Source organism: Columba livia, chromosome 8, assembly GCF_036013475.1.
Source record: "Columba livia isolate bColLiv1 breed racing homer chromosome 8, bColLiv1.pat.W.v2, whole genome shotgun sequence".
Classification (NCBI taxonomy): Eukaryota; Metazoa; Chordata; class Aves; order Columbiformes; family Columbidae; genus Columba; species Columba livia.
In genome coordinates this window covers 6,711,210-6,729,742 of record NC_088609.1, presented here as the reverse complement: position 1 = coordinate 6,729,742, position 18,533 = coordinate 6,711,210, and the positions used below count along the sequence as shown (strand labels likewise).

At 47.9% G+C, this 18,533-nt stretch overlaps 1 protein-coding gene across 5 annotated transcripts in view; it reads left to right on the top strand.

Annotated features, from left to right (window-relative positions):
* SEC16B (SEC16 homolog B, endoplasmic reticulum export factor) overlaps positions 1-18,533 on the top strand; it is a 115,258-nt gene that overhangs the window by 30,453 nt on the left and 66,272 nt on the right. Inside the window, exons 28-31 of one of the 5 annotated variants that reach the window (XM_065071709.1) lie at positions 9,273-9,419; positions 13,437-14,089; positions 14,877-14,959; positions 15,137-15,719. The gene's annotated coding sequence lies outside the window, so the exon portion shown is untranslated. Of the gene's footprint in view, positions 1-9,272; positions 9,420-13,436; positions 15,720-18,533 lie in introns of those variants that run through there. The other 4 variants (XM_065071708.1, XM_065071707.1, XM_065071706.1 and 1 more) reach the window with 4 other exon arrangements.

The window sequence follows — 18,533 nt, the reverse complement described above, 5'->3', positions numbered from 1 at the left end:
TGAGAAAGTTTTGTCTAAGAAGCTTTACTTGCAGCCATATCAATACATGTGGCAGAGCTGGGCTGTGGTACCTTTGGCTCCTACTGCTACCTGTAAAAGGGCTGAACCTCCCAAAGCCAATGCAGTGTGCTGGTTTGGACTGGGACAGTTTTTCTTCACAATAGCTACTAAGGGGCTGCGGTGTGGATTTGTGCTGGAAACAACATTGATAATACAGGGATGGTTTAGTTATTGCTGAGCGGCACTTGCACAGAGTCAAGGCCTTTTCTGCTTCTCATGGTGCCCTGCCAGTGAGTGGGCTGGGGGTGCACAAGAAGTTGGGAGGGGACACAGCTGGGACAGCTGATCCCAGGTGATTGAGGGATATTCAACACCATATAATGTCATGTTCAACAATAAAATTAGGGCGGGAGCTTGGTGGGGGATTACTGCTCAGGGTCTGGCTGGGTGTCATTCAGTGGTGAGCTATTCTTTTGATTTGCATCACTTGTCTGTCTTGGGTTTTATTTTTCTCTTTGTTATTTTCCTTTTCATTACAATTTATTATTACTTTTATTTCAATTATTAGACTCTTTTTATCTCAGCCGATGAATTTTCTCACTTTTACCCTTCCAATTTTCCTCCCTTGAAGCCAGGAGGGGGTATCTACCAGCTGAGTGTCACACAGAAGATCTAGTCAAGGACTGAGATTTGCTGCTCCCTGCTCCGAGCCCTCATCCCGTGCTGCACGCTCTGCAGCCGGTCCTTATGCTGCTGCCACAGCGGGCAGGCTTGAGTCGAGGGGCGGCTTTTGGTAACAGCATCTCTGGGCCTGGGCTGCTCAGTTCACCTTGTTTGAGCTGCCTTTGTGCTGCCATCACCTCCTGCGGTGTGCTCTCGGGATAATTAACTCTAATAACACATGAGCAATAGCCTGCCTGGTCACCCTGGCCGCTTCTGGGGAGCGAGGCAGGGCGTGCTGCTCCTGTCATTTCCCCGATGCTCTGTCTGGTCTCATTTGAAATGCCTTGCAGGATGAATCACAGTGCTCCAAGGGAATCTGCAAAATAGGATCACAGGCCAATTGAATCCATCTGCAAAGAATGGGAGGATCATATATCACCCTATGGATGGATTCTGCCCATCTTATTCCTTATTTTAGGTCTTTAAGCTAGTAAGAACAACAAATATTGAGGGAGCAAACTGTGGTATAGCAAGCTGGATCAGGCTGTGCTGACCAAAGGGAAGCTTATGCTGAGGATGTACATGGGAGCAATGCAGGATTTGTACTGTGCTGCTACTTAGCCTGGTCCCTCTGAAAGCAGAATAATGTTATGTGAGTCTTTGGAAGTGTGCTATGGGGTAAAGCATGCTGGGAGAGGCAGGAGTGGAAAATGTTTACCAGCTGTGGAAGGCTTTAGGGACAAATAACAACCTGCACAAGTTGGTCAGAGCATCCTCAGTAGGAGCCATGCGGGCACTGTGACCCACATGGAGGTCTTGGATATCCTGGACCATCTCAAACAGCTGTGTGTGCTGACACGGGGCTCGCTGGGAAGTGTGGCTGAGATCACTCACTGTAGAGGAAGGAGTTAACTCCCTTGCATTTTGGGTGGATGGAGCTTGGCCTGGTGTGAGCTACCAAGCCTCCCTGCTCCTCCAGCTGGGATGCTCCAGCCGTTGCCCGAGGGGGAAGGGAAATGAGTTAAACCCATCTTCAGACACGTTTGTATTGATTCTGTCACTTTCTTGCTGCTTGCTGACAGGTGATGGATGGCTCATAATGTGACCGGCACAGTACATTACGTTTCCCATCCAGGGACTCCTAAATCATTTCAAATTTTCAAATTCCCTAATCAATATTTTATCAGTAGCAGAAGAAAGCGGAACGGACCTATTTTTCAAGAGGTGGAAGAGTGAGTGTGTGTGGATGCGTGCCTGCACATACGTAGGCATGTGAGTTTGTACATTTATAATTGCAACTAAAGCACTGTTAGTTCAACGGTTATAATACTTGCAAGCGTAAAAATAAATACAGGGTTAGGGCCAGGAGTGTTGCTTACATTTAAGTGACTTTAGGATGAAGCAAATTAGAGGTTTGGGTTTCTGATTTGAACATGGATTAATGCTTTGTGGGGTTTGAACTGCCAGTTGCTCCATCCTTAGGCAAGGGGGGTCAAGGCAGATGGAAAGATGCCTAGTTTTTGGGGGAGGAAATCCAATTTGCAGCCTCCTATAATGCAGTGAGGGTCCGATCTGTCACCCGCTGCTGAAGCAGTAAAGGGGAATTGTCCCTAGTGAGTTGGTTTGGGTTACGTGGTACAGGAGGTTTTATGAAGTTATAACTGCTCAAACAGAACATGGTCCTTTTTGGGACCAGAGTGTGGTGGGCAGGGAGGGAACCTATTGCTGCTGTGGTGTGCTGGCTCCTGGGAGATGCTGGGATACGGGAAGACGAGGTGGGAACGTGCTTGCAATTTTGTGTGCATGAGCTGGTCCTGAGCAAACAGCGTGTGCCTCTCTGCTCCTCCTCTGGCACTTGCTGTTGCAGTAGAAAATGGTCCAGGACCATGTGTGGTGAAGACCTGGTGTGGTGGGGCTGGATGAGCCTAAGGAAAGAGGTACCAGAGCTTTTTGGAGGAGGTGCAGGAGGACTCTGTGGTGTTAGGCTACTGTATGAAGCAGCGAGTTCCAGCCTGAGGCCCAGATTCAATGACTTTGCACGTCTTCTGCTCTATACTACCTTTACCAGTAGCTCCCAGTTCCTGCCTGTCTTTCTGCCAGGCTTTGGGATGGAAGAGCTCAGGGAAGAATGGAGCTAGTTTCCCACCACAGGAGCGGTCTCTGTGGGAAGTGGAGGTGGCACAGGGCATCAGACCTTTTCCTACAAGGTGGTCATGGTGAGACAGCCAGACAGGGGGAGCAGGAGCATGTCTGGCCACCCCAAAGATGGCTGTTTACCCCAAATTTTACTTGTGCTGGTGGTCCTGTGCGTGTGCTCCCTGCATCCCCTGGCCTCTTCTATTCAACAGTCTTTCTCTGTTGAATTATGTATTCTCTTAGATTTTTTTTTTCTATTTTTTTATTCCCAGGCAGAATGTTTTCCAAGTAAAAGATTTATTCTTAAGATGTTTTTCCTTCTCCCCTGAAGAGAGTCTGCAAACAGCACAGATGTGAGGCTAAACATAACCCTCCTTGTTACTGTCACCTCTCCTCAGCGTTTGCCTGGGTGATCTGGTGTCGTCTTCGCTTCCAAGTGTTGTTTCGCAGCTCGGTTGGAACTTGCTGCTGGAGTATGTGACACGGCGCAGCTTGTGAGAGAGAACAGGGTTGCTGGTCATGGGAGCGTGTGGTTGGAGCTCAAAGGGGACACTTGTGAAACCTCTGAGGACTTTCTGGCCCTGTCCCAGGCTGCGTGGGGATCTTCACCCCTTTCAGCTGCTGTGGTGGTACAGGCTGTGTAGTAGGAGAGTTAGATGTCTTTGTAGTAGTTTTGTGTAAGGGAAAACCTGTCACTTACAGAAAAAGCTTCCTTTTCTTTCCAACCTTTGCCCAGCCTCTCTTAGGGAGAGAAACACATACTCTTTACCCAAGAGTAATGGGCTGCCCCATACGTAGGTGAAATATGCTGTGATACCCTTTTCTCTCCCCATTATTGCATGGTGGGATGGGGAAGACTTTTGGTTTGTGTTGTCCAGACTACTCCCTTCCCCAGAGGAAGGGAACCAGCCCTTGGGTCCCTGGGTGGTCATTGCAAAAGGATGCATGGAAATAGCTGACTTCCCTCTTCTGAAAACCTGGGCCTGATCTGCCAGAGCAGGAATCCTTCTGAAGGGTTCACATAAATGTGAACGGAGCTTCCTCCATACCACCAACTGTTCGTCCTCCAGAAGTCAGAGTGGCTTCTACCAGCTCATGCTCATCTGTATAACTGGAGCAGAGCAGGAAAGGGGAAAGAAGATACCAAGGTGCTTCCCAGAGAGATGAGGTGCCTATCATGTAGCTGCCACTAGTCATGTTTCAAAGCAAACTTGGTCACTCAGTCCACCTGCTGCCTTCCCTCTAATATGCAATAGCATGAATCGCCTTTTCCCCGTGCTTTGGTTTTAACCTTTGCTCATTGTGATGCTTTTTGAGGACACGTCATGTGCTTCCCTGTGAGCAGGACAAGAGTCAGACCCAGACCTTGATGCTTCACAGTTGCCACCCTTGCTACACATGATTGAGTCCCTGTCGATAGCTGGTGCAGACAGCTACTGCACTCAGCTGATCAACTCAGTCCTTCAGCAAAAGAGGTGAAGCCCATTGTTTGGGCACAGGTGGCCTGAAATACTGTCTCCCTAAGTGAAAGTTGTTCTGAAAAACTGTGTACCTCAGGGAAAAAAATGAACCCTTAGTGTCTGAAGAAGTTTGCTGTGCAATTATGTGTTTCAGTTCTCATCTTTACAGTTGTTGTGCCTGGGAAGGATGGGAGAAGTTGTGAAACTCTGCAAGCAGTACTGTGAGGTATAGCTCAAGCAGGAGGGAACGGGATGAACTGTCTCCCCAAAGGGCAGTGCTTAACCCTTCATTTGTCCTTAGGATAAGGAATGTGTTCAACCCTGAAACTGCAGGACACAGCTCCACCCTATATCTCATATGCTTTAAAACATACTTGAGGGGCCTGGAGGGAATCTCAGGTTAGGAGTGGGATTTACATCCCTCAGGATAAAACCCTGTGGCAAATAGATCTCAGCTCGTCTCACCATGTCCCTTGGCTATCAGTGCCAGCGTATCTTGCCCCTTGTGTGGTGGGACAGAGCTACTTGTGATAGTACAACAGCTCTAAGGACAGAGGTCCCTGCTTTTCTCAGTTAGCTCTGTTCTTTTTACCTGGACAAGGAGGACGTGGGCTGCAAGATACCCAGAGCTCATGACAGAGCTGGCAGTTGCCAGCCTGACTTGATCTTGCAAGGAAGAAAGTGTTGTGCGGCTTAGAAATGCAACACAATGGCTCTGCATGGCTTTCAAACAAGCTTAATAGGTGGCTTAAGGGAAATCCCTTTGTTCATTTAGTTTGTTTAAAGTGGACTGGGGAGGTGGAATTCTCCTGCCTTACCTGGGTCTAGCCTGGGTGCTGATAAGCAAAGAGCTGTTTTTCCCTGCCAGCCACTTCTGCCGAGCCAGAAATAGCCTGCTGGAGTAAGCTCACCATAGCGGCATTTCTCATTCAAAAGTTAATAAGCTTTGAAATTGGATTTTAATCAACTAATCTTTGATCCTAGGCACTAGGGCTCAATTAGGAGGGTCCAGTAAACCAAGTTTCATCTTTCTTCTGTGCTGTCTTTTTTTGCCCCAATTTAGCAAAGAAAGGGCCGGGAAGTGTTCTGGCTTTTAAGGACCTGCATGTTTTAGGGCTTGTGTTGCCCTTGTTGTTTTGAACTGATCCATCCTGTGGATGAGTGGAAAAACTGATCTCTGGTGAACATCTGCTCTTCCAAGGCTGAAGCCTGTAAATGTTTTTTAACCGCTTCTTTTGGGGAAAATGCTGGAGTTCTTTGAGTCCAAATCTTTGTTAAAAATCACATGAAGTGGGACAAGGGATAGAAGATCTGCTGTGGCCATAATCATGTTCCTCCTATTCCCGCATCAGATTAGGGTGCCCTGAATCCTGCGTCCAGCAGAATTGTGGAACAGCTGAGGTTGGAGGAACCTCTGGAGATTTAGTCCAAGCCTTCTGCTCAGAGCAGAGTCAGCTGAAGCAGGCTGTCCAGGACCACATCCAGTTGGCGTCTGAACAACTCTAAGGATGGATGACTCTTTGGGCAACCTGCTCAGGTGTTAGATTGCCCTTACAGCAAAATAAGGTCTTGTGTATAAATGGAATTTCTTATATTTCAATTTATGCCTGTTAGCACTGCAAAGAGTCTGGCTCTGTTATCTTTACCCTCTCCTATGAGGTATTTATGCACATGGGTAAGATCCCATTGAGCTTTGTCTTCTCTGGACTGAGCAGTCCCAGCTTTCTCAGCCTCTCCTTGTATGTTGGATGCTCCAAGCCCTTAATCATCTTCATAGCAACCATCTGGTCTATCCACTCATTCCTACCTGTTTTGTATTGTCTGCAAAACTGCTGATAGTGTGCTGTGTCCTGTCCTCTAAGTCACTAATGAAGGTCAGCAAGGGTCCTTTCCTCCTCTCTACCTTTAGGGATTTTGCCAGGTAGCAAAGGAAACTGTAGCTGGACATCAGAGTTATGGATTTACACTTCCACTCAAGGGATGGATTCAGTTCAGACCTCTCCAAGTTGTTATTCAGCTTCCTCATAAATCTGAGCAAGCACTCCTGCCTTGGTTTACCCTCCAAAGACTTCTCTTGATCAGATGGAGTAGAGGCTGATTTTATTTTTTAAAACTCCGTGCTTGTGTAATGGCCAAATCAAATGGGAGGAGGTTTTTTTTTTCCGGCAGCAGAGTTAACCCCACGGAGGCACCGTGCTGCTTGTCTGCTGTGGTCTTGTTATCTTGGGAGCAGTCCCAGGCGCTGCTGTTCTGTTCAGGGTCAGGGCAAGACTCTCTAACGAGCAACTCTTTCCCAAACATCTCGGCACCCGGGCTGGTGGCAGAGCGGTACAAAGGCCCTGGAATGGGCTTGTCAAAGGTGGTTTGCGTTTGATATCATATTGGATTTGATAGTATATTGGCACTGGCGCAGCGCTCGGCGAGCCGGTCGTGCTGTCTCCGAGATGTCTCTGCTCTCTGGTGCTACTTCTGGCTGTTACGGAGGATGTTATATTTCCCTTGCCCTGGGCTATGAACAACCCGCTAGACATTTATCATCCTTCCTCTGAGGAAGGACAAGGGAGGGAGTGTAACAGTTCTTCCAAACACGCTTTACAACGTGAAATATCTCTATCCAATATAAAATGGCCCTAATGGCCAGCTTTTACTATTTCCAATACTTTTCAGGGGAGTTAAGCCCTGCAGTGGTACTTGCCAGGAATATGAACTGTGGTGTGTTAGCTTTAGGGGACTGTCCAGCCTGTGTGAGGTTGATGGGCAGCTCAAAGGGAAGCTGGTCTGCTGGGCAGGACTTAGCTGGCCCCATGGAAAACAGCGTGATTTGGGTGAGTCAGCTTTCCCCCAGAGGTGACACTTCCAGCTGCAGCCCTGGGCTGATCCTCAGAGGGAGTCTGGAGCAGGTTTGATGCCCCACAGAGTGGCAGATGGGCTCCCAGAAGCCTTTCCCAGGGCATGCTGAAAATAGAGGGGTCTTGCCTTACATAGCCCCAGCAGTGAAGTGAGGATGCCCCTGCACAAGGTGATCTGCAGAGCCTTTCTCAGGTTCCCTCCTCATTTGTTTTCCCTTCTTACTTGATGTTTCTGGCTAGGGCTGGTTTTCTGCTGCCTAAGTTCAGTTAAAGATCCCCCTGACAAACCTCAGTCCTTTCTTGTGTTGTCAAAGACCAAAGTGGTCTCATTCTGGTGGCTTTTGGTGGTCAATTATTTTGCAAAGACTTTCGGACCGAAGTTGCCCAATCCCATAACAGACCAGCAAGGAGTCTAGCGTGGTTAAACAGCATCTCAGTTAAACAGCATCGCATGGCTCAACTTGTCCTCCAGGCTCTGTGAAATGTGTGAACAAACTGCCAACAGCTCTGGTGTTGGGTGTGAAGGTCCTTTTTGCCCACTTTGGGGTGTCTGAGTGTTGCTTTAACCTCCTTAGGGCTTTGTGTTGCTTTAGGGTGTAGTTTCTGACAGGGCCTTGTTTTGTTACTCTTTTCAAGGGCTTGAATTTTTTAGATGGTGTTTGGATGGAAAGGCTGTTGTGGTTTTTCTTTTTTGGGAGGTGGGGGCAGGCAGGGGGAAAGGCTAAAGGAATTACTGTGAACAGCTGATGGTCATGGAAGTTAGAGGTCACCAGGGTGTGAGACATGAGTTCAGAATACAGGAGACCCAGTTCTGAGTCCTTGCTCCATTTGATGTGGAGCAAACTTTAGCTTTTTCTTCCCGCTCGCAGCCCAGGTAACATCTGATCTGATTTGTGTTGTTGGCCCCCTAATCTTCCTCACCTCACTTTATGGATATATTTCCCTGTAAAAGGTTGGCATTATTGAAATAGCACTTTTAACTGTCTTTTTCATGGTTGTGTTGTATTGTGACAGGTTTGAAGATGATTATGGGAACTAGTAGGAGGATGCTATAGAAATGCTTATGTGCTGTGATTGTGCAAGCCAGGGCGGGGGGGAGGAAGAAGGATGGAAAGCTATTGTAAAACCATGGGGAGAGGAGAGTGTTTGCCTGGGACTGTTCCCAAGGGCTGGCATTCAAATCCATCTGCCCTTTGCTGTGGTTTTGAGGTGGGTCCCAGGGGTCCAATGGTGATGAACCACTTGAAAGATTTTATCATGCTTAGAAGTTTAGACTGGGAACTCACTAGAGACAGGCATTGTCCTTTTTTTTATTTATTTAATCTTTACATTACCTTTTAATGAGGGCAGAATTTGTTGTCTATATCGTGAAGGAGAATGACCAGACCCTAGACATGTGTAGGGATGGTAGTCTCCACCTCTTCCATGGGCACGCAGCTGCATCGAGGGGATGATGTGGTCCAGACAGGGAGTTGCCTTGTGTTAGCACAGTCCTGTTCTTGCCCACACAGCTCTTGCAGGGCATCACTCATCTATATCTGTATTGGTCATGATCTAGATGAGCTATGGAGCTAAGTTGTATGCCCTTCTCCCTTTCCCATCATAGGGTGTCACTGCCAGCCCATGGCATGTGGCTCATCCTTATTGTCATCAGAAGGAAATCCTGCCCAGGTGACAGTCCCCAGGGACTGCTTTGCAAAGACGTGCCAGAGCTGTGGGGAGCCACAGAGTCACTTAAATTCCAACGGTGAGCTCGTTGGTGCCAAATCCCATTTGTATCACTGTGAAAAATGGCAAAATCATCGTTAGGTGTTCACTAAAATACTCTAAATTTTGCAGAACACGAGGCATGAGTCAGGCATTGAAACCAGCATCCAAAGGAGGGAGGGAGTGGGGAAAGGCAGCAGGAGTGCTTATGAAATATTTTGTTTCGCTGGCAAGGGGACAAGAAATAATTGGGCCCTAAATCAAAGAAATGGGAGAAAAGGAACAGCAAATCAAGGGAAATGGTGGAAAATTAGGTCTTAGAGTAGAGAAATGTGTACACATGATCACCTGGTGGTTCTGGCAGGGATATATGCCCATAAATCTTCTCTTTTAACCTTTTACCTGCTGCTTTAAGGAGAATAATGTCAGGTTTGCTGACTCTCTGCATCTTTTCTAGAGACAACTGGATTTGGCTTCAACTTGCCTGGTGCTGAGCACTCACTGAGTGGCCTGAACCTCCTTCAGAGCTGGAGAAGAAGCTCCCAGGGTACCAGATCCATCATGCAGCCCCATCCTGTGTCTAGGATGGGGTTGGTTAGATGGGGTAAGCTAAAGAGGGTTCTCATCTATGGCTGTAGAGTGTTTGTACAGTAACAGCTTGGGATTCATTTCATCAGGAATGGCCAGTGTGGTCTGCTCCTCATACCTTGCAAATTGGCGCAGGTCTTGATTTCTAAAAGGTGAGGTGGACCTTAAGCAGCTGAGGAGAACATCATGATCCTGTTGGGCTGTCAAAGCTTTCCCTGACTGACCAGACTGCAGCTGCATCCCCAACGGGACCCACTAATACAGTCTGTGAGGGGTGTCTCCCAGACCGTGAGAGCAAGGCGACCGCGCATCTCCTTTCTATCCACCCCTGGGCACATCCCAACAGGCTGTTCCAGCTGCAAACCTGTAATTCTGCCTTTTTTTTAATCTCCTGTATGCCCACCTTGAGGTCCACGGCTCATTTTTCTTATAACAATAATGAAATGTAAAAATAAAGCTTTCCCTGTTTGCTTTCTCCCCGCCCTCCCTCCCACTGCACAGCTCTCATTAGCTCCCCTAACACTCGAGTCAGACGCGGCCCCTGGTTAAAAACAGCAACCGCCCTCGTGCCTTGCCTGGTTCCCGGGAGCTGGCAGCCAGACAATAACACCGATGGGATCATCTTCATCAGAAGATGTCAGGCCCTTTGTGGAAATTTAAGTAACTTGAAGTCAGCGAACAATAACCAAGAAAAAAAAAAAAGAGGATGCTGGAAAAAGAAGCAGAAAGAGGAAAGCTGCTGTTGGACAAGCTGCTGCTCTGCCTGTCCCTGCTGGGGGCTGTTTTGGGCAGGAAGGAGTGTCTGCTCCTGTGATGGCAGGTGATGTGAGTTATGTCATTAGATTTCCCACCCCTGGTTTGCAAAACTGGCATAGTCTTTCTGAACTGCTCCCATATCTGGGGGTGAAAGTACTCTGCGGGAGCTGGGTGTTAAATTATTCTATTGGAAACAAAAGTCTCAGCTGAATGTTGTTTTAAAATAGCCAGTCTAGGCCACGTGGTCGTGTGTGGTTTGAAGAGCTCTATTAAGCAGATAAAAACGTTGTCTCCTTGCTTGATATTTAAGCATAATGTAGGTTTCCAGAAATGTCTGTTGCAAATGCTGTTCCTGCAGAATTTTCAATCTTATTTTTTTTTCTTTTTTTTTTTTTTTTTTTTTCTTTTGCTGTTTGGTTCATCCTGGTGGGAATCTGGTGTCAGCAAGCCCAGCACCCAAGGACTGTGGGAGCGCCATGGCCTTGAGTTAGAGTGACACTGCTGATCCCTGATTCCTCTCTTGAAATAGCTGCATGCCCAGGGCCAGGCTTCCCTGTGGGGTGTCCGTGTAGGAGAGGAAAGATGTCACCTGCTGCTTTCATGTGGGAGGACTCGCGTCCTTTTTGGGTACCTGGGATGAGGGTCCTGAGCTGCCTTGAGGAACCTCTTTCACCTCCTGCTGTCAGGGATGCTTGGTCTGGTGTTACATGGGCCTGGGGCTCAGACTGCTTAATGCATGGATCCCCTTCCAAGGTCTGTGCCTTGGTCTTTTTTCAGTTATTGGAGCTCTGCAGGATGCAGTGAAGGCAACATTTTCATGCCAGCAGCAGCTGGGGGCAGCGGTAGCTGTCTGGGGCCATTATACACAAGTTCAAGTCCAGGCCAGCATGCTGTGCCCTAATGATCCCCAGCTGAAGGCATGTCCAGGAAATGTCAGGCAAAACTCAGTCTTTATTGTTTTCTGCCTTTTTAAATGTGGAAGCTGCTGGAAGATGCTGTTGTGTGGGATGTGTGTCCAGACACAACAGTGTAGCTTTTTCTGCCTGCTTTTCCATCACCTCAGCCTCTGCTTGTTTTTTTGCTGTTGTTGTGCCTGTATTTCTTTTTCTTCTTCCCCTCCTACTTCATTTCTAGCATCAAAAGTTATTTAGCTTGCGAGTGCGCGGGAGCTTATTGTGCACAGAGAGCCGCAGCACAAAGGATTCCAGAGGCAATCTTGTTTCCTCTCCCCAGCACAACCCGCCTGGCCAGATGATTCAGAAACACAACATCTGTGAGGCTTAAAAGGAGTTATGCTCTGTTTGACTGCAGCTTAAAGTAGGGGAATGGGGGAGTGAGAAGCTGTTCAGAAGCCTGGTGGGTTTTATCAGACCACTCATGGTCCTGTGTCACAGCTGCAGCCCAGCCTGTACAGAGATGTTAGTGGATGACTGTGTTCAAGCTGGGGCTTCTATCTGCAGTTGGTCTGCAGATTAGCCATGGGCAGATTTTCCCTGTGACTTGCAGGGCATGGAAACGTTTCCCCAGGTAGGCTGCAGCTCTAGGACCGGAACGGCTGCCCTGGTGTTTTTGGCACTCGTTAGTCCTGATGTTCAGTAGGGTTCAGAAATCTGGACACAGACCTCCTTAATGAAGTGGTTTTCCTTCCCACAGTGACAGCTCTGAATGGCACCGTGCTGTAGGGATGAACCTGCTTTCTCGGCAGTAGCTACAGATTTTCCAGCGCTCCCATTGCCTAGAGACATGCGGGTAGGTCCTTGTGAGATGGTCTCTGCAGGGACCTCGGGAGGTGCGTTGCCAGCCCAGGCACACAGTGGCTGCCATGGGGCTGAAGCACATGAGGCAAGTTTGGGAGACTGTTGGGTCCCTATGTCAGTGCTGTTCCAGGTAAACCTGCTTGATTGCTGTCCTCATGCTTGGCATTCCCCAGGCTCTGGGGCAGGGATAGGAGAAGTTCTGAGCTTGAGTTCAGCAGAGAAGTTTGGTCATCGGTGTATCTGAGTTTTGCTCTCCGTCTCAGTAGATCTCTGGTCCAGCTGGGGCCAAACAAGGTGTTTCTGACCTGTGAGGAAACCCCTTTTCCCTCTCAGGTGGCTACAGCACTTTCCTCTCTGGGTTTGCATAGACAGGAGGGTTGGTTAACCCCATCCCACAAACCATTCCATCCAGTCTTGCACGACAAAGCCCATGGATCAACCTCCTAGCTGTGCTCTGCAATACGTCAGGATCTGGGTGACCTCTTCCATCTCTCCTTGGGAGCTGTTGGAGATCAGTGCTGCACCAACAGAGAGAAGAGGAGGTGTTCAAGCAAATGGTAGGGACAAGCAGCTTTAAAAAAAAGTCTGTATTTGCAGAGTACTGTTTCTTTTAACCTTTAAAGTCTCTGATTTGCTTCCTTTCAAAGCCTCCTGCTTTGATTCCTGTTTGCAGTTTTCATGCTGGCAGCCCCTGGAAGAAAGGAGATGTGCGTGAGGGTTAAAGAACAGCTGCGGGAACATAATTAATGCTTTGCAACATTTCTGAAGGCCTTTAGCACCTTGCCGTGACCCAGCCTGTAACATCTGTGCCTTGGCAGCAGCCAGGCTGTAAAACTTCCCTCCTCCAAGTCCTGCACAAAGCAACTGTTGCCTGCCTGAGGCGTGCAATCAGGGCAAAAACTTAACAAATCAGTAAAAAAGGCAGGCTGCGACACAGATGGCAGGTCCTTGGGTGCTGGGATTGGCAGTGTTAAGGAGCTTCCAGCTGTTGATCATTGTAAGTGTCCAAGGCGGGAGGTGGAAAACCAGTGCTTTTGCAGATATTTGATAAAAGAAATAGGATAAATGCAATTCCGAGTGTAACGTTAGCCTTTTTACCTGCTGTTACTCACTGAATGGATCTGGGCAGGAGCCAGTGCCCAGACCCTGCCTGAAGCTGTCGGGATGATTGTCTGCACAGCTGTCACGTACCCCAAGGGATGCTGAATGTGTCCCCATTTGGATCATGTTTTATCAAGGTCTGTCTTCTGCAGCACTTTTCCCTTCATGTGGGTAAAGGGCACCTTCAGGGCTTGCCACCCTAATTTTTATGTGAGCTGTAACTCAGTACAAAAAAAGATGTGTAAGTGACTCCAATTCTTGAGGGTTCCAGCCTGTGTTTTTCAGTTTAGGCCCAGAACGCAAGACACAGCTGGAGCTGCCTTGATGACCAAAGAGAACATGAATGAAAACCCTTCCTCTTTTTGAAGATTAACTTTTTTTCTTCTGCCATATCTGTTTTCCTCCCTATTTCGCTGCAGCCAACCCTGCTGAGTTTCCAACCTTCAAACCCCGTCGTATCCAGCTGGATGGGAGCGAGCTTGCCAAGGGGAAGTGTTCGTCCTTTGCTCTTTTTTTGGTTTTCTGAGAGGCCCATGATTGTTGCGGATGCCAAGCAGCCCCTGACCTTCACCTGACTGGAGTTTCCAGCTGCTACTGTTATTACAGCATGTCTGCCGGATACAAATTCAGCTTGATTCCTTGTACCCAGAAATTTTATATGACAAATGGGTCTCGTTTCTGATTCTTGTCTCCCTTTGATGGACCAGACTGACTGCTACCTGTGAGACCTTCGTACATCTGCAAGGCAGGAAGGAAGCGTTACATTTCTCTGCATTACCTCCTATTAGCAGTCTGCGAGAGACACTAATCCAGCATCTGAATTTCAGTCAGGTAGCTGGCACAGACAGTATCTTAGTACCCTCCTCTGATGGACTATCCAGTATTGCTTCTCTTTGTGCCCTCCTGTGCTTCTCTCACCTTTGGACAGGAGGGAGGTGTCACTGGAGAGAGGAACTTTCTTGAAAGAAGTCTCCTGCTTCACAAGTCAGATGAGGATGTTTTGCTGCATCTCGGATGAAATTTCTTCCCTTCAGAAGGAAATGTGGTTGGGTTTGCAATTGGCTCCCTCCTGGTAATAAAAACAATGAGGTTACTTCAGGGACAGCAGCTGGGGAATTAGGGCTGAGTAACAGTATATTATAACAACTCAGACATCTTTGTTTATGCAGCTTAAACAGTGCATGAGTCACGATGTCCCTGTAGGCTTGGTGAGCCCTGCAAGCTGTATGGACATCTCAGGCACCTCTGAGACTTATCTCTGGTTTTGTAGCATGGTGTATGTTTGACTCCGTGTCTGTTGGCACATACTTAGGTGTCACTTTCCTCCATGAAGAGGAATGTGAATTACTGCCTCACTGAGATGCAGCTTGGCTGTGCTTAGGTGTTTTGGTCTGAATTATTTTTTCCTGGGCTGGCATTTGCAAAGAGGCGTTGTTTTTTTCTGGTGGTGGTACCTTAGGATCCTAATTCATGACCAGCTCCTCTTGCTGGATGCTGTGCAGTTGCTTTTTTGTCATCCTACAATCAATTTGTTTAAGGAAACCAGAGGAAGCAATAGAGCGTTATCATAGTTTGGGAATTGCAGCTGGACTAGAAGTTGCCTTGCTCTGATGGTCAGTCCAGTATCAGGTACTTCCAAGCTATGCTGGCTGGAAAATTTAAAGCAAGTTTCTGTAAGATGCATGAAAGGGTAGTGCGGAGAGCATAGTCATGGGGGAGTGAAAGCTGAGATGGCTCTCTGAAGATTTGGTATCAACATCCAGGAGCACAGGGGAGACCTTTGGGCTCAGCAGTCATGCCAGAGCTGAAGTGGGAGAGAACAGGACCAGGGACATCACCACCACTTGCTTTCTCACCAGGGATCCGTGCAGCAGTTTATCCAGAGGAAGGAGCTGGTCACCCCACTGCCTGGAGTGCCCCAAGGAGGTGGAAACCAGAGCAGGTTTGCGACAGCAGGAGGATGAGGACCAGAGCAGCCCCATTTCCCCGCTCTTGGCAAGTGACTCTGCCTGGTGCCTGCAAATGCAACGAGGGGTTGGAGATCCATGGCTGGCTGTGCTGGCCGGGCTGGCAGCCAACTGTGCCACGGGGCTGCTGCACTGTTTAATTCTCCCTGCAGGACTTGCTGGGCACAGAAAGTCTTCACATCGTGGTGGAGAGTGCAGCCTTGGAACCACCGGAGCAGCCACTGAAGCACAAGCACACGAGAGACCTGGTACTGTGCGGAGGGGCTGGGACGAGGAACAGCCAACCCTGCAGTGCAGCGGCTCTTCTCCAGGCCTGTGTTTTGTCTGGGACTGGGATTGTAGAGGGCTTCTCTCTTTCCTTGTGTGTGAACAGAGCTCCTCTCACAGATGCGTGGCTCTTTCTGCGTGAGGTATTCTCCATGATGAACAAGAAGGTGGTGTGGTGACAAAAAGAAGGAAGCTCAGAAGGAAGAACACAAGTCTGGGAGCCACCCAGGCTGCCTGCACGGCCTGCTGCCTCCTTCGGCTGCCTGGGACAGGAGGGAGCAGCACCCAGCAAAAGCAACTTACAGGACATAAACCATTGCAGTGGGAGACAGCACGTCGCGTGGGAATGCGAGAGCTCCCCAGCCAGTCAGGCTGGGTCTGCAGCATCTGAGCAAGGAAGGGACTTGAATGAAGAAAAGGGATGCAGGATTAAAAAGGGCAGTGGATTAATAAATTATACAAATCGGATTGCTGTGGCTCCTGTTCTTGCTCTTATCCGTCTCAACTTCAAGATAGTGATTTTTTGAAAGAAAATGAATGCCAAGATTATATGTGAAACATACGCAAAATCCCAAGTGTTTTGTTGGGAAGCTGCTCTTTTCTCCCAAGAATATTGCTTCTCTCTGGGCAAATCCCCTTAAATTTATTTTGTGGTCAAGGCCCTCAAATACTGGTGTTTGAAGGAGAGTATATTTCATATTTGCACTGGAATTTCTGCTTGTATGAGGGGAAAAAAATCCATGTTTCCAGCCAATTCTTCTGAAGCGAGGAAGCCTTACATTCCTTTGTCTCCAATTAGCAGGGTTTCTAGAGGTGCTGAGTTCCCACTGATGTGAGCAGGGCAAAGCAACTCTGAAAATTAAAAGCAAGAGCTCTCCAAAGAGCCAAGCCCTCTTCTTCTTGCTAGTCCAGTGTGTCCTGCAGGACCTCACATATGAGACCTGGTGTGTTTGCTACACGTAGGACCTCCTGTCTGCTTTATAGCCCTGTGCAGCGGGTTAGTCAAACTGAGTTGCCGATTAGGCCAGATGATGAGGATCTGACCTGAGCGCTGTTGCTTTTGGGTTGTGGTCATCTCCCTTTGATTGCTGGGCATAAATTTCCCAGGGGTTACCAGCAGAGATAAATACATCAGCAAGACTCTGACTGTGCAGTCAGAGCAAGTGTCAGAGGTATCGCTTGTGTTTGTTCACAGTCCTGTTGATGTGGCACGGTGCAAAGGACTAGTTAATCAAACTGGAGAAATTAGGTGCCACCCGGCTGTTTTTCAGTTGTCACCCAGTGATCAGACTGAGCAGCTGCTCCAACACCACCAAGCACTCTGATGATGGCGTTTGACAGTGAATTAAACAGCAAGACCATGTTCTTTGCTCCTCTGCTCTTGCAAATTGATACTGAGTCCTCAAAATCACCATTTACCTGCACGTGAGAGGAGGAAAAAACAGGGTTGTAAAGTAAAATAAAACAGAACAGTCAAGTAATTTAATTCTTAAATCTTGTCTCCCTTGGGCTAATCTCTTCCAAGCCATTCTTTGCTCAGGTCAACTGCTTTTAATTAGCAAGCTTCATTGATCAGGGCAGGAGTGGGAGCTGGTGGGTTGCTGTCCAGGTCTTTTTAATTTAGAGGCTTTTCTTTCTTGCTGGAGGGATGGTATTACCCAGAGATGAACCTGGCAAGAAGACCCTGGAATTGTTTGAAGGAGGCTGACCTACGGTCGCCTTTACTGCATCTCTTCTGGCAGTGTCAGGGGTTGGACAGCTTTCAAGTGGAGAAACGGGGAGGAAAAAAAAGAAAAAGAGAATTAGCCTGAAAGCAGGTTGTAGTAACACTGGAAATTACTGTATGGCTATGGTTGTAGTCAGGGGTGTGTGTGTGTTTTGTCCTTCCTGGGGAAAGACAAAAACCCCAAAAATCATTGCAAACAGCACCAGTCTCCCCAGCTTGGGAGGATGCTCCTCTCCAGTTTGCTTTCTCAAACGTGGCTGCCCGGCGATGTGAGGAGTTACCTCTGCGAGAAGGTGAGTGACTGATACCTGCTCAATGCCTCGGGGGGGGATTCCCTGCAGTCTAACAAGGTAGTGGTTCCTACCATGGCCTTTTAGCCTCTTACAGTGGTTCTCTGGGGTGTTAATGCTGGGGATGGGGCTCACTGTGTAGCTGTGTCCTTGGGCAAGGGAGATGATGGTGACTGGCTTCTCTGGCCAGCATTTCCTTGGGGAACAAGGCTAAAAAATGCACCCCTAAACTCTTCCATTCTCCTGAAGGAACACTCTTCCCTGTTACAACTCCATACCTGATACTAGTCCTTCTTTACTCCATTATCAGAAGTGTATCAAGTGTGGATACAGACACTTGAAGGATGTGGATGCGCCAACATCTGTGGTCTCCACCAGGTCCCCCCTGGTATGGTTGTCCTGCCTTTTAGGTGAATTCTGGCACTGTTACGGGATTGCGTGATGACTGTAGATGCAAATCTATGGGCTGTCATTACGTGGTCACTGGGTCATTGCACTCTCTGACTCTGGGCCTCTTGCAAGTCATAGTTAAGGAAAATATATCTGGTTAATTAATTGTCACAGATTTGCTATTTTATGCGTTTGATCAACTAAGCCATGAAAATTCTGAAATGCAGTTAAATCAAACAGAAAGGAAGTGGCTTTGTATCAAACTATTGAATTAATATAATTATCTTATTGATTAAATCATCAAATAAACCTACAGCTCCTTTATCTGTTTTACTTTGCCATTTGGGAAGGCATCTGCCTTGTTCATCTCTCAGTCCCTGAAGCACCAGTCTCAATGGGAACAGCTGCCTTTGTATTCTGGTCAGAGAGCTGATGCCACGGTGATGATCTCCGGCTGAATCTCCCATGGAGAGCAAGGCTCTGATGTCCATTACAGCTGTCAGCCAAAATTATATATATTTAAGTAAGAGGTCATCTCTCTCATGCTCACTCTATCATGAATCACTGAGCCTGAGCTGGCATTACACAGCTGGTTATGTTTCAAATTACAGGAGGAAAATGGTAAATCATGACTTTTCAGGGTTAAAAATGCTATGGAAATGTGAACTCCTCTCTTGCAGGCCAAGGGCTACCTCAGGGACTGCTTTTGAAGTTGGGGAGGTGCTCTTGAAATGTCCTTTTTGGTACGTGGGGTGGCTCTTTCTCTGCAATGGACTTCATCCTCAAGATGCAAGAATAGGAAGTGAGTAAAAAGGTACGAATATTAGTATTACTGGGTATTATTTTTAGTAAGTACTAATGTGGGCTGGTGTAGGG